At 44.1% G+C, this 9,698-nt stretch overlaps 1 long non-coding RNA gene across 3 annotated transcripts in view; it reads left to right on the forward strand.

Moving 5' to 3' along the window:
* The window catches only part of LOC144128043 (uncharacterized), a 32,673-nt gene extending 26,354 nt beyond the window's left edge, over positions 1-6,319 (forward strand). For 2 of the 3 annotated variants that reach the window (XR_013313667.1, XR_013313668.1), the window contains exons 2-3: positions 5,115-5,253; positions 6,207-6,319. This is a non-coding gene — a long non-coding RNA (uncharacterized LOC144128043). The remainder of the gene's footprint in view (positions 1-5,114; positions 5,254-6,206) is intronic. The other variant, XR_013313669.1, reaches the window with a different exon arrangement.
* Positions 6,320-9,698: the final 3,379 nt, after the last annotated feature.

A 9,698-nucleotide genomic window follows, 5' to 3' on the forward strand; every position in this document is an offset into this window, starting at 1 on the left:
ATTTCAGAGTGTAGCGTTGTGAGTTTATTCCTTATTGGAGACTGTGTGAGGTGGCAAATTTAAATAGCGGAATAGTGCCGTCCAGTGGCGCGCGTTTCATAGACAACACTCGTTGTTTGGGACTAGCGTTTGAGGCTTCCCTTTTGTCCTGGTAGCAGTCTTCGTTGCTGCTTCTCACAAGTTTTGCACTACTGTTCCTGTGTTCAGGCGCTGTGAAAATATACCACCCAAAGCGTAACAACAGTTCTCAAGACACCAGCTGTCGCGTGTCCTTTGCAACTACTGGAAACGTGGTACATGCACAAAATACGCGGGATGCCAGAAACAAACTTATCTGAATTTTGTTTGCATTTTTGCGATGTGTTGTGAAAAACAGGTGACTCTTGGGACGATCCGGGCAGAGATATATCATGATCATATGCTTCTGGTTCAGAATTTTGCTTGACTGCGAACAACGCTTCGACATAAGCAGAGTAGCGTTTTGAGCCATCTGATTTTAAAATAATTTCATTTGTAGCCCCACATAAAGACGTCTTTTTTCACTGCTTCGGTGCGAAATAATTATCAACGTCTAAAAATGAGCCCCTGCGGTTTCTGGAATCTCTTCAGGACGCACAGATGTTATATTCTTAACGCTGTTAAACACCGTCAAAACCATAAAGCCGCCTTTCTCCTCCCTGAAGGTGGTTTTCAGTGAAAAAATTTATTGAATGCCTGCGTCTCTGCAGCCCGCATTTACTTTAATCAGTCCTTGCTTCACAGCACTAAAAATTCCCTGAAAATGACATAATGCTTCGGCGGGTTTCGCGCCTACAGCCCTTGACACTGGAACCGTGAACAACGTGTTTGGATTTTTGGCCAGTTTGCTTCGGGCCGCTGCCCTTGTGCTTGCTTCTCGGTGGCATACGCACTTAACACCTAGTAGTCTACCTTGATCCTTGAGCAGCTACAGCTTCGTAGTAGAAAAGCAACGCGCCAAAACAGAAATGCTACCACGAATCGTAAATCAGTTGTAAGAGTAGTGCTCAGGAAATGTTTCCTGTTCCCTGAAGTTGCGAAAGCATGATCACAAAGTGCTTCATAGCCGTTTTGTATGTACATCGAGACATTACACGACACAGGTCACTAAAGGTCACATTTGAAAGCTATCGCGAGAACTCTTGAAATATGCATATATATATATATGTATGTATAAGACGTACTTTAGCATCGGGAAGCAGTGTATTGTACGGGTAGAAAATACATGCATGGTAAGTAATAGCGCTATGCCAGTTTTATTTTCTTTTCTCTCGACACTTCCTTTAAATACCTGCACGTTCAGGAATAAACCTTTATTTTGGACTTAGCGCTCGTATTTGTGGTGCGTTGTCCTTCGTCCTGTCTTGCGCTGTTACTTTCCATGCATATAACTCGCCCAACTTTCTGCTTTAATCAATGAAGAAAATACAAGCAGCACATTCCGAGAAATCCCTCAAAAGAAATGTTCAACGAGTGGACGAATATAAGAGCCCAAATTTTGGAAACCTGCAAGCCTCGCTCCTATGTCTTGCAAACACTTTTTCTTCTCTGTCCTGTTCAAGAACTACGTGAGAAGCAAAAAAGGCAGCAATAGCACGAATCCGTCATATAAATTTTGGAAGTGATCTGCAGCTAGGGCCACACGAGTGGCGTCAGTAGCAAGCTTAAGCGATAGCCTGCGGGTGGCCATAGAGCCTTACCAAATTACCAAACGTTAATCTCACAGGTTTTGTTGCACTCTTTTGCGGCGTGAAAAAACTTCGAGGGATGGTATCAATATAACAACTGCATATTTAGCCTGTCGGGCGAAATTATATGGTAGGAAGTGAGCTAATTATTGTATTTAGAAGTGAATTAAGAAAGAAGAGCTCATACTCAAGCGGAACTACACACGAGTAATATCAATACATTATTTTCAAGTCATAAATGGTATGAAATATGAGTTCAAGTCTGTCGTCTGAAATTATATGGTAGGAAGTGAGCTAATTGCTGTATTTAGAAGTCAATTAAGAAAGAAGAGCTCACATTTAAGCGGAACTACACACGAGCAATATCAATGCATTATTTTCAAGTCATAAAGGGTATGAAGTATGAGTTCAAGTGGCACAGCTCAAAGTTTGCATACTCCAAGTATGCTTACACTTTACTTCCACTACTTAGGTCGACTTTTACGGTATTGGTCATTACTGTGGCGCCTTCTCCGGTAATCAAAGTGATTTTTGTTGTGAATTTGGAAACGTAGTTAGCACTGTCGAAATGGATTGTTTGTATGTGCACAGGCTCAAAAGGCAGCAGGGTACTAAATAACTGTGCGTTTTTTTTTACCTCGCGTTTTGATCGGATTGAATAAGCAGGTGTTAAAAGCATCGCTCATCGCTCACATCTTTGATTAGTAATAAAAATTACTGACGCAAATATATGTTACTGTTTCAGGTTTTCGCATTCTTAGAGCATTGCAGATATAGAACGTAATATCTAACTTGTGTTCCTAGCTCCGGTTGTGATTATACTCAGTGAAAGAGTAAACACACACACACACACACACACACACACACACACACACACACACACACACACACACACACACACACACACACACACACACACACACACACACACACACACACACACACACACACACACACACACACACACACACACACACACTCTTGCTTGAAATCACCGCTCACTGAACAAGACCTGAATTCAGATCCCTGGAAGTCCTACTAGACACTCCTGCCTTGCGTGCCACGGAGGTAGCAACAAGGTGACATAAGCGAGAACACTCATCGATTTGGGCTGCGGAAAGAGAAGGTGCAGTGACGGGACTTAAATGCGAGGACCCTGAAATTCCAGCTGTGACAATACAGGCAAACCGACCGAGACACCAGGACGTTGCAGTTCGAGCCTCCGAGGCGTCAGCGAGATGGCGCGATCGGCAAGCCAGTGCAAGAGTCAAGGCAGACGCAGCAACCGAGGCACACACCAAAATGTTTTCCGGACCACCCGTTCGAGTGCAGCCGCGCGGTGTGCGATCGGATATCGTTCAAGAACAATCACACCGTCGCTTTTGGTCTACCGCCGCAGCCGATACTCGCGTGCGTTCCGAAGGAGAACTCTGGATGTGCCGGCTCTGCTAACGCTGGTTGATTCGCGTTACAACACTCGTAATCATCCTTGAAATCTTTTTTCCTTCCCTTTGAGAGTGCAGTGCAGGCCCTATACTTCCTCCGTATTTTTAGGGATATTCGAGACCCGTTTTCTCAGCAACTACGCCATCTATCTCATTCCAGTTCCTTTATTTTTTCCCCATTTCCTCGTCTCTTAACTATATTTATTGTTTTCCGGCTGTGATTTGCTGCTTGCCTCTCTTTGTTTGGAACCATAGATTTATTTATGGTCCTAAATAATATTTATTTATTTATTTAGCCACTTATTTTTTAATTTTTTCTTAGCTAAAAAATGTACTAGAAAACATCGTACTGTGCAGTTCTGCCCCGTTGCAGTTCAGTTGCTTTGCGTCTCTCTGAAGAGATAAAGCTAGGAAATGAATCAGCCGTCTCTCTTTCCTTGTTTTTGTAATAATTGACGAAATGTAAGAAAAAATTATTTGGTATATCTATAGTCAAATATTTTTCGCTGGAACAAGACTTGTACAATGAAATCTGTGTTTTATTGCTGGTACTAGCCACGTAGTGAATACCAGTATGGATTACAACCTCCTTCTTTGATTCCATTTAGCTTCTGAGGCCACATTTGTGCACTGTACTGCGACTGTCTCAGTAAACGTTAGACTAAGGTTCACCTCACGCAACCATATCACGATTGGTACCTCGGTGACATCTAACAAGTGTCGGACGTCACCGCAGGTGAACCAGGCCTATAGCTGCTCATCACTGAACATGAGCGCTGCGTCTAAAATAGTAATTTGGATATGGACATTCTAAAGCCTGTAGTCTTCACAGCGCGCAACCAGATGACATGGTAAATGGCTCTGTTGCATTTGGGTTTGCCCGTAGAAGCGTTTAATAAAAATGTCTGTCTCTGCTAATATGTAAAAACATTTCATGTTATAAAAGGGATTTCATTGAATAACTACGCAGAAAAGGATCACTCGTCATTCAGCTCTCGTGCGCGCACGAAACGTGTCAGTCATTCAAACACAGCGATTGACACTGTCGGTAACAAACATGTTGAGATACGTGGCGCAAACAGCTTTGCGCATGTATTTAAGTATCCGACCAAAACGAGAAGAAAAGTTTCGAAATATCTTCAAATTTGTGAAGAAATCGCGCGAATCACAGGAAGTAAGAAAAGCGCGGAGCAAAGCGCGCCAGCGGTCACTCAAACATGAAATTCATCTTTCTTGCTTTGAACTGCCTCCTGTTGGAGAATCTGCTGTGGTTAAGAAAAATGCCAGTTTTGATTTAGACTTCATCTGTGACGGCAGAATGAATGCTAACTCCAAAGTAATCGGGCGCGCTCACTCCCTTCACGGTTTCGAAAACAGCGCTGCTCTAGCCCTACAAAAAGGACACAAGTCTATATGAGTCACTGAATAATGTTTAGCAAGGTTTCGGCAATGGACATTGCTTTAGAACCAAAAATCAGAATCTGCGATTTTAGCCAACTCTGCAAGCATCACAACATTAACGTATTCACTGACGCCCGAGGTGTGTTTCCGGAAAACTGCTTGCCTCTTCAAGACACCATCTAATTAAACCGCCTTTCAGTAAGGCCAGAGGCAATGAAGCTGCAATAGATAAGTGAAAAAAATCAGTCTATCTCGCCATCGCGAGCAGATTTAAGTATTAATTGCATTGCAGAAAACGCGTAGCGCATTTTAGGACCGCTCATATGTGGCGGTAAACCCACCTGATTCTTGGAGCCTCCGTCATCTGCCACTTTTTTTTTTTGTGTTAGCCTTTCACTGCCTGTGAGAGCCCGCTCAGCTACCTTTGCTGCCTTTGGTGGGTAGCGAGGGGCGTGACCAGCGCCGACCCCTAAAAAGAGGAGGTCGCGTTAGTACGCTCTACACAGATTACTGTCGCGGTCGACAACGCCTTACCCATCCTGAAAGCAATTTTTTCTCTTAGCAGCCTTTGCAGCGCACGAGCAACCGATGAAAGATGAAGGCGGTGATGTCCAAAGCACAACGCGAGGGGCTACCGGTTAAGCACTCGGCTCGGCAGGCTGCGGAGATGGCTGTTCGGTCTGAGACTCCTGGAAGCGGAGGTATAATCTCTTTGCGCACCCGCCAGTCAAATCCCACCTCGGGCCTGAATGTGTATTACGCGACAGTGTTAAGACCTCTTTCAACTGAAAAGCTGGCGTCGCCTGTCGTCCTGCGTCAGTCAAAAAATCGCAGAATCCCTGAAATCAGAATATGGAAGAAGAACACAGCCACCGTGGCGGTCCGAAACCAGGCCCTCTCGGTGCCAGGCGGGCATGCAACACATATGCTTCGAAGGGTCGTTGGTTCAAGCGTGTTGGAGGGCCACCTACACCTAGGGAAAGCATTGTGACGTATATGACTTAGTAACGTACGCGTTGGATGTGTAGTGAAGGTATAGTAATTTGGAAATTATTCTACAAATTAGGAGTAAGACATTGCACGGAAAGAAAAGGCAATGTTACAGTTCTTCATTGCACTGAAACAAATGATGTGTAGAGTATGTAGTGGCGTAGTATATAGTGCAATGCAACCTAGACAGCGAACGGGGCCCTTAGCGCTGTGGCGTTAATGAACAAACTTTAAATGCGGCATGGCGACCCGCCGTGCCGCCTTTCGAGACTGTCCCCGCGTCCAGGTGCCGCTGTATGGATCGCAGTTCAATCCCGGATCCCGTTCCTTGCCGAGGGACGGCACGGTTCTCGGCTATGAAGGTATCGGTTGTTTTTCGTGGCGGTGTTTGACGCATCTTCCGTTGCTTCATGCAGTCGTGCTGACCACGCGGAGTCGGAGATGGGGTGTCTCTCTTTGTGTCCCACACGTTGGCCTTGTAGGATGTTACAACGTCTTTCTGGCATCTCCGCGTGTTAAAGCGCCAGCGGCACACCATGTTTAATGTGAGAGCGGAGGCAAGCTGCAGGCCGTGTTGAACTGAAGTAAATTGCGTTAAAGAGTTCGCACGCTGTGTAGAATCCGCAGGGCTCAATTTTTGGTGAAATTTTTTTTCTTTTTGCAGGATTGTCAGCACCGGTACATAGCCACACTGAGCAAGGCGTGCAACCAGATAATAAAATTGAACATGCGCGCAAAGCGCAAGTGTCTGAAAACTGGGAAATAAAATAGGCGCCGGGAATTTCATGAAATTTTCTGTCTCAATAAAAAGAAGCACTCGACAGTCCACACCTAGAGATAGTACACAAAGAGCGAATTTTTTTATTTTGGCCCGCACACTGTACCCCGGAAATTACGGTACTTGGCCGCTCCTCACAAGGCCGGGACGTAAGGGGTGGTAATCACGAGACACCATAGCTGTGATTTGGGCTTAGCGATGTTGAAATCAAATATTAAGACAAGGACTCTTTTGGCGCACTCGTAAGATTGGTTCAGATAAAGAAAACCTGCTAATACTTTTGTTACGAAGAAAACCTTTCGTTACACTTAACATATTTATCACAAGAGCCCCTAGAAAACCAGCGGCTACACAATACTTTGCTTCCTTATGCTCTAACGCTTTAAGTTAGGCGAAAGAACGAAACAGAAAAGCTTCGTATTTTATCCTATGTCAAAAAAAGAAAACGTCGCGGCGCAGCTTGAACAGCATAAGTACAGACCCTTACAGCATTACTTTGCGCTCTTATACGGCACCGGAAAAGACGCGTGGTGTGCGTAATGGTGTTGGATTATGCATGTCGTTAAGGAAGGAAATATGTGTAGAAAATATTACTTTAAATTTTTTTCTTGCGTCAGCGTAAGTGGTTTATAATGGTATCTCTTATTCAAATCACTGTCAGAAGTGAAAACTGCGCGCGCAAGGCTGCAGGTCCGAATGGACATTTATTGCTTCAATAAAAATACAAACATGCTTCGGGAAATGAACACTGCTCATATAAGTTGCACTGAAGAGGGCGAATGGTCTCCGGTAATGTGCGTGGAGTTTTGTCTAAGCGCCTGCCTTTAGCCATCTTTTTTTTCATGTGCAAGAAGAACTATTTCCATGCTCAGTTGGTACAAAATGATAACCTCTGTGCCAGAAAGAGTTCTTGCTGAGGGAAGCGGAACATCAACAGTAATAACATTTCCGTGAGTGCTCCCGCCACCTAACAAAATCCAAGTTCACGAGCAGCAACAGCTGCACCTGCACCCCGGCATCCGAAACGGACGACAGAGTTCTTAAGTACCCAAAACACAGCTTACACGACCCGAGAAAGCCATTTCTTTAGGTCGAACCAGCATCAAAACCACTCAAAATAGGTACCTAACCACTTACTCCTTTTTTTTGCGTAGCTTTTTCCGAAATCTGCTTTCGCTTTCGCCTATCTACGCGAATTACCACCTGTCGAAGAGATAGCACTAAAGTGCGAGAAATCTTAAAGCCCGGTTGTCCGAATGGCCACGGCTGGCATTGTGCAAGGCTTGCTTGTCTATTCCCAACTGCAGTATGTACCACACAGCATTGAAGTGAAACTTACAAGGCAGTTATGACAAAAAAAGCCATCGGGCTAAAAAAAAAGTATTGTTGGCCGTTGCGTGTTTTTCGTTGCCCGCCATCGCCTAGTTCCCGCAAGAAGAGGCCTTGGGCGTGCTGCCGCAGGCACGAAAAGATGTCCGCAGTGGTACGGATAAGGAAACTGAGGGCTATAGCCAATGCTTGATGATATAACAACAACGCCAATGAGCCGCCTCTTGTCGCAACTTTATTAAGCTGAATGAAGATGTTTTCGCCTTTTATTCGGCAGCCTTGACGCCGTAGATTCCGTAGTGGTTCTGTGCTCTCTATATAGTCGTGACTGAAAATGTGCTACCATCTCTCGAAAAAGTGGTCCAGCCAATCCGTGCTTATCTCTTTTGGTGTCGCACCTATCGTATGTTCTCAACGACCGGCTTCGCGTAATTCTTCGGGGGAACTTCATTTGACGGAGGTAACTCTAGATAGCTTTTAAGAACTATCAGTTGGCAAAACAAAAATAAAGCTAAAACTGATCGACATATTCTTCGCTTGTGTTGTGGGGATTCTAATTTTTGAATGCGAAATTTTGCCTTCAAGATACACATATTTCACATAATAAAAATTCCGGATAAAATAATATGCGCCGATGGTTTCGAAATTTCGTTCAGTGGACTCTGAAGAATTCTTTTTTTCTCACTTCTTGAACACGTACCTACGAAGATGACCTTTATTTCGCGAACTTTATAATGGAAGCCTGCCTTTCTGAAGAGTGGTCGCTCAAAACATGTGTCAACTAGAAAATAATGTGCCCCAATGTCTGCACGGGGATACAGCCTGCCAGCTGAGGTTTAGGCGCACACGTACGATGCGGCAAGAAAGACCAAGCATCGAAGGCGTTGAACGCTGCCTCGATTAAAAGAAACATTTCTAAGAGCGAGCGGTGCGAGCATTAGGAAATTTAGGACTTGCGGAGGACACTACATCTCATTGTAAATCAAATAAAATATTGATCATCCACAAATTGTCTAGATATAAGCTAGCCTTGGAAATCCTTCACCAGTACTGAACAGATAAAACATTTCAAACAAAATATCACCCGAATTCTGGTCCATATAATCTACGAAAAAAACTAAACGTCAAGGCCGTGTTCCCGCAAAACATACGGCGATTAAAAACTAAGCTTTCTGATATGAGCGACTCAGACGAATGTTCAGGGTCCTTTTTTCTAAATTAAAACTAAGAAGAGAGTGCTGGGCTGGTTTACTTTTCTGTTTCCAGCGCTGCTCTTTACCTCTTAAACATGTGCACTCAGATGAGTGGTGATCCAGATGCTATGCAAGTTCAAACCCACGTATGGTTTGAAACATCGCATTGATACATCGTTCTGGCGCACGAAAAACACGGACGAAGGAAGAACAGACACACAATGCGACTGTGAACCAACTAGCCCAGCTGTCTACGCTTAGCGATATGGTTTGAAGTAGTCTGTATTCACGTGTCATCGATGTCCTAAGTTACCATTACGTTTTATTGTAGCTCTTTTACTGTATTGTTCTCTTGAATTACGTCTTGAATGTCTGTGCGTAGCAGCCAATGACGTTGCGGCCCGTCAGGGCCGTCTATTGCCTTCCGTCGCGTTCTCCAAGCAATTTCTGTAACGGAATGTCCAAAAGAAGGAAAGAAAGAAGGAAATAAAGAAGGAAAGAAGGAAAAAAGAAAGGAAGGAAGGAAGGAAGAAAGAAAGAAAGGAAGGGAGGAAGAAAGAAAGAATGAAGGAAGGAAGGAAGGAAGAAAAAAATTAAAGAAAGAGAGAAAGAAAGAAAGAGGGAAATGAATAAAGAAAGAAAGAGAGAAAAAGAAAAAAGAAAAGAGAGAGAGAAAGAAAGGAAGGAAGGAACAAAGAAAGAAAGAAAGAAGGAAGGAAGGAAGAAAGAAGGAAACAAGGAAGGAAGAAGGAAGGAAAGAAGGAAGGAAGGAAGAAATAAAGGAAGGAAGGGAGGAAGAAAGACGGAAGGAAAGAAGGAAGAAGGAAGGAAGGAAGAAAGGAAGGAAGGAAGAAAG

The sequence above is a fragment of the Amblyomma americanum genome, chromosome 4, assembly GCF_052857255.1.
Source record: "Amblyomma americanum isolate KBUSLIRL-KWMA chromosome 4, ASM5285725v1, whole genome shotgun sequence".
In the NCBI taxonomy this organism is placed as follows: Eukaryota; Metazoa; Arthropoda; class Arachnida; order Ixodida; family Ixodidae; genus Amblyomma; species Amblyomma americanum.